A 6,226-nucleotide genomic window follows, 5' to 3' on the forward strand; every position below is an offset into this window, starting at 1 on the left:
AAGTTAACTCTGAGGAAGCCCTTGCAAGGTTGTATTGCTTATCTTGACAATTGCAGTAGAAGTTTAGGAACAGTTTTGCCCACTCTGACAGCCTAAACCCATGAGTTCAAGGACAAGGTCTTTGGCTCCCACATATTTTTTGAGTACCTACCTTGTGCTTATTGTGCCAGACTCTAGGGGGGGACACAGGAATGAGCAAGCTGAAGCCCCAACTCTTCAACAGCTCTGCTGTAGATGCTCAGGAACTATCTGATGGAGGGGTGGTTTTATCAGCTGGACGGGTGATGGTTAGTTGAAGGAAAGAGCAGTTTTCCCTTCACTATCAATAATCTTTATCCCCACAGGCCAGATTCTGGGTCTGATGCAGACATTTATACAGTTTCTTCATTAGCCAGAAGTGAAAGCAAAGTAGATTGCTCTCTTACAGTTGTTTACAGGGTCTAACCCCCTAAAACTCTTGGACATTGTCTAAGACTCAGATCTAGCTAAGATGAGAAAGATTTTATACATTTTCTCATCCACAGAAAACTTAAGAAGGCAAGTACGCCTGGGGACCACCAACTCATCTTACTCTTTCCTACCAGTAGAAACAAGAAAAAAAAAGGGATGCATTTTGGGACTTCCCTGGTGGCGCAGTGGCTAAGAATCCGCCTGCCAGTGCAGGGGACACAGCTTTGAGCCCTGGCTCCGGAAGATCCCACATGCCGCGGAACAACTAAGCCCGTGCGCCACAACTACTGAGCCTGCGCTCTAGAGCCCGCGAGCCACAACTACTGAAGCCCGCGCGCCTAGAGCCTGTGCTGCGCAACAAAAGAAGCCACCGCAATAAGAAGCCCGTGCACCGCAACGAAGAGTAGCCCCCGCTCGCTGCAACTAGAGAAAGCCCACGCGCAGCAATGAATACCCAACTCAGCCAAAAGTAAATAAAAATTTTTTTAAAAAAGTGTTGCAGGGGCTTCCCTGGTGGCGCAGTGGTTGAGAGTCTGCCTGCCAATGCAGGGGACACGGGTTCGAGCCCTGGTCTGGGAAGATCCCACATGCCGCGGAGCAACTAGGCCCGTGAGCCACAATTGCTGAGCCTGCGCGTCTGGAGCCTGTGCTCCGCAACAGGAGAGGCCGCGATAGTGAGAGGCCCGCGCACCGCGATGAAGAGTGGCTCCCGCTTGCCACAACTAGAGAAAGCCCTCGCACAGAAACGAAGACCCAACACAGCCATAAATAAATAAATAAATAAATATTTAAAGAAAGTGATGCATTTAGTAAGAAAAGAAATAGTCTTTCACTCATATAATGAATTGTTAATTAACAAGAAAAAAATAAAATAAATGAAAATATAGACACTGCCACACTCTAGATGTAGAATGATGATTTTTCAGACTGCATTCTTCGCAGTTCTAGGCTTCCATAGAGAGTTCTGTGGGATTCCCATGGGACTGGGGGGTGGTGGGGAGGAGGCTGAATTCTGGTCCCCACTCCTGCTTCAATGAGAGCGTTGCTCATTTTATCTATTTTATATATTAGGATCCAGCATAAGATTTTTAAAGACTTTTAATATTAAAAAAAAACAACAGGAATTCATCCTCTAGGATCCCTAGTGACCAATTCAATCACTGGTGAATTGTCCATTCTTGAAAAGATGTTACATTAACATGCAGCTGAATTCCTTTCTCAAACTTTACCTTGGATTTGCCATAAAAGCAAGAGAGAGAGGTTGATAGATCCCCCCCAAAATGAAATAAAACTGGGAGGAAATTCCTGGTGAGAGATGGAAGGTGGTTAGTTTCCTGTTTGGGATTGGGAGGTGGAGGGCATGGGAAATAACCTCCACCAGCGGTGTGTGGGACTAGGTGTGAGAGAGTGCTTTCAGGCTATGCCTGTTCTATTCCCCGCATGCCCTGGCTCCACCACTGCTGTGCCAGAGACACTAAGAGGCGGAAAAGCAGCCCAATCTGGAGTGGTGCAGAGCCCAGCTGAAGGGAGGAGCAGGTAACACAGCAGGTTGCCAGCGCCCAGGCGTTTTCTTCTCCCAACATGATCCCACCAGCCCTGCAGGCTCCCACCCCTTCAGTCCCATCAGATGCTTACCGCCTGGAGATGAGGGTGTTGAAAAATGCGAGGCCCTAGGACGGAGGTTTACCCCGAGGGCTTGGGATTGATATAGGAAGTAACAGACAATGAGAGAGTCCAGTTTGTAATTCCAAAAACAATCTGCCTCAATATATTTCCAGCTCCAGATATATATTCCCAACAGAATCGATCCAAGCTAGGGCCTGAGATGTTCTCCCTCTTCCCCATTTTGCATTTGCAGTCAAGGTAGCAGACAATCTCAGGGAAATGTGAGCTCACGAGCAGCAACTGGAAGACCCCTGAGGAGTGTAAGTACTGTCATCTAAAGACACACTGGAGCACTCTTACCAGATGAAGTGGAATTTGTGGACCAGAGAGAAGAATCATTTACAATTAGTCTAACAATATACTAAAAATGAAAAGGGAAAATATTGGAAACTTGAAGCTATTGCTTCCATTATGAAAAAGAAGCCAACTGGAGATATGGAACATAAAAAAATAAAATAGGGACTTCCCTGGCAGTACAGCGGTTAAGAATCTGCCTGCCAATGCAGGGGACGTGGGTTCGATCCCTGGTCCGAGAAGATCCCACATGCCGCGGAGCAACTAAGCCTGTGAGCCACAACTACTGAGCCTGCACTCTAGAGCCCACAAGCCACAGCAAGAGAAGCCACCTCAATGAGAAGCCCGCTTGCTGCAACTAGAGAAAGCCCCTGCGCATCAACAAAGACCCAATGCAGCCAAAAAAATAAAATAAAAAGTCTCTTAAAAAATAAAAATAAAATAAAAGGGAATTCCCTGGAAGTCCAGTGGTTAGGACTCCGTGATTCCACTGCAAGGGGCAAGAGTTCGATCCCTGGTCAGGGAACTAAGATACCACAAGCTGTGAGGTGCTGCCAATAAATAAATAAATAAAATAAAATACAGATTGATAGTAGAATGGATAAAAAGAACAAGTTAATAAAGTAGAATATTAAAACAAGACACTGTAAAAAGATAGGTACAACAGATGGGAATACAAAAGAAACGTTAAGTGATATGGGTCAAAAATCATATAGCTGAAATCTCAGAAGCAAAGGAAAGAAATCAAGGTAGGGGAGGAAAAATTTGAAGAAATAATTTTGAGAATTTCCCAGAATTAGAAAAAAAAGACCTAAGAACTCAGTTTTAAAAGACTTACAATGTGCCAAAAAATAAATGATAGGAGCCCTCAGTGGGATACATTACAGTGAAATATATGACCACTGAAAATAAATAGGAAACTCTCAAAGATTTTAAAGAATAAAAGCTCATTACATATAAGAAAAAAGAATCAGATAGACATTGGACTTCTCAATAGTAACCCCGGATGCATAAAGTAATATTTTCAAGATGCTGAAGGGATAAAAATACAACAGCCTCAAACACCTAATTTTCTATATAGCTAACTAATTTTTTAAGCCCCAAAGTGACACAGAAATATTAACAAAGACCATATTTGAAAACACAATTGGATTGAATATTCCACTAAGAAAAATATATTACCAGGAAAACGCTATTTGGTGTGGGAAATAAGGATAAGTTAGAAAATCTCATTCTTGTTTAAATAAAAAAGAACTAAAACATAGAGAGAGAAAAATTATATCTATAACAATCCAAAACTAAACTTCTAGACAATACCAGTAGGGCGTGTGTGGAGAAGTGCAGAAAAAGGGATGGGTGAGACTGTGCTAAGGACAATGTTCTGTGTGGAGGAAATACAGAGATATTGATAAGTTTAAGAAATCGTTAGGGAAAGACAAACATATTGAGTCCAACTCACCTCATGAGGCTAATGTAACATTGATTCCAAAGCCCAAGAAGGATAAGAAAAGAAAATTAGACTGATTTCACTTGGGTCCATAGATGTGAAAAATTCTAAATAAAATAATATCTAACCAACTCCAACAATGTATTTCAAAGCTGCATTAGAATGAGCCACTTTTGAGCCATTTTCTCTATTGAGAGAATTCTTTTTTTTTTTTTTTTTTTTTTAGCTGGATGGGCTCTATGGGGACCCACTCTCTTGTAGAGCTAGCCCTGAGTAAAACTTGAACTCATATTCCATTCCTTGTTTTTTTCTCTTTTAAAGTCCTAGAGAAATCACCTATTCCAAGCCCTGCATTTTATTTAGAATAATACTGGAGACTAAAGGTGAAATGATTTCTCCAACGTCATTTAGCAAATTAAGTTTTGGAGGAGGATTTAAATCTAGTTTCCTAGGGTCCCAGAGCAGCACTCATTTCTTTCTATTACATGGCCTTTCTGCTAAATCTGTCTCACTAATTCTTCCTAAGGTCCTAATGTCTCATTCTATTATTTCATTTATTTATTTATTCAAAAACTGCCCTGGTAATCAGCAAAAGCCATCTATGTGCTGAATGTAGGAAAATGACTAGAAAACCATCCCTGTAATCAGTCAGTCAACAAGAGTTTATTGAGTTCCTAATATATTTAAGGAATTGTATTATGAACCAGGAGACACAACAAAATATGGACGTGGCTCTTAATTGAATGAATTTGCAGTCTAGCTGAGCAAACAATATACCCGATAGCTCCTTGTATCATTAGTTGTTTGTTTAAGTTTAAGGGCCAAATCACAGCAGTGTTCACTCGGACCCTCTGAAGGAAGTTCTCTGACCTGGATGGTCAGGGAATGTTTGCTAGAGGACACTGGACATGGGAACTTCTGCTTTGTGCCATTATGAGAATGTATTGGCCTCTTTACCACTTGTCCCAACCTGCCTGGACCCAAAAGAGTTAAAACAATGAGGAAGGGGCTTGGATTTCAAGACAGATCCTTCCCGGGTGGACTTGAGCAAGGGTGATTTGAGAAATCCCTGTGGTATCCATGCCTTGAAGTCTTATTCAGTCTTAGACATCTAGGAGGCAGGGCTAGAGGTTGAAATCTTTTTTTATTATTATTATTTATTTATGTATGTATTTGTTTACTTGTTTGTTTATTTTGGCTGCCCTGGGTCTTAGTTGTGGCACTTGGGATCTTTAGTTGCGGCATGCGGGATCTTTTTAGTTGAGGCATGCGGACTTCTTAGTTGCTTCATGCAGACTTCTTAGTTGCAGCATGCATGTGGGATCTAGTTCCCCAACCAGGGACCAAACCCGGGCCTCCTGCATTGGGAGCAGAGTCTTACCCACTGGACCACCAGGGAAGTCCCGAGATCTTAAAGAAATGCATAAAAGTTTGTTTTCAAGTTACTTTTTATTTTAAATTGGAGTATGGTTGATTAACAATGTTGTGTTAGTTTCAGGTGTACAGCAAAGTGATTCAGTTATACGTACACGTGTCTATTCTTTTTCAATTTCTTTTCCCATTTAGGTTATTACAGAGTAATGAGCAGAGTTACCTGTGCTATACAGTAGGTCCTTGTTGGTTATCTATTTAAACATAGCAGTGTGTACATGTCAAGTTACTTTTTAAAAGGCCAAATTTGGTCAGTTTAGTTAGAGCTCACCTTGACGTGGAATGTGCAAAACTTTCCATGGTGATGGTTGCAGGTCCCCGACAGGACCAAGACACCCATCTCTCCGCTTCACACATCTGTTGCCTCAACCCACGAACCAGAATCAAGGCTCCTCATGATCACAGAAACAAAAAGATTTGCTAAAAGCTAGTGACATCTGTAGACATGCCATCAATAGGGTTGTACCAGGCTGCAGTGTGAATGCAGGTCCCATTTCTGGTTCTCTGATATGTCAAAGAACAGAAAGATGATTTAAGAAAATGTCTGACTCCAGGCAGACAAACTAGGCCACAGTTCTCTACTTTTTATATCATTCCTTCCACCAAGAGCTGTGACTAAAGCTGAGTCTTCTGTTAATGGAAACACAAAGCTCACTTTTCATAAGATCTTGTTTTTTTTTCCATGCAGGCTGCCATTTTAGTTAACATTTACAGAAAATTTTAATGACATAGTAGGCGGCAGCACTATTGCTGATAGTAAATTTAATTGCCATGGACAGATTAGCTTAACTGCTGATTATATCGTCATTGAAATTGACATAATCCTGTTGACTGTGTATCTTTCACTGCTATGGTAACTGTAGAGCACAAAGATTAAAATGTAAATTATTGTGTTATTGGCAGAAATGAGCACAGCGTTCCTGCAAGTTGTTTTGTAAA

The sequence above is a fragment of the Balaenoptera borealis genome (assembly GCF_965194805.1).
Source record: "Balaenoptera borealis genome assembly, chromosome: 5".
Classification (NCBI taxonomy): Eukaryota; Metazoa; Chordata; class Mammalia; order Artiodactyla; family Balaenopteridae; genus Balaenoptera; species Balaenoptera borealis.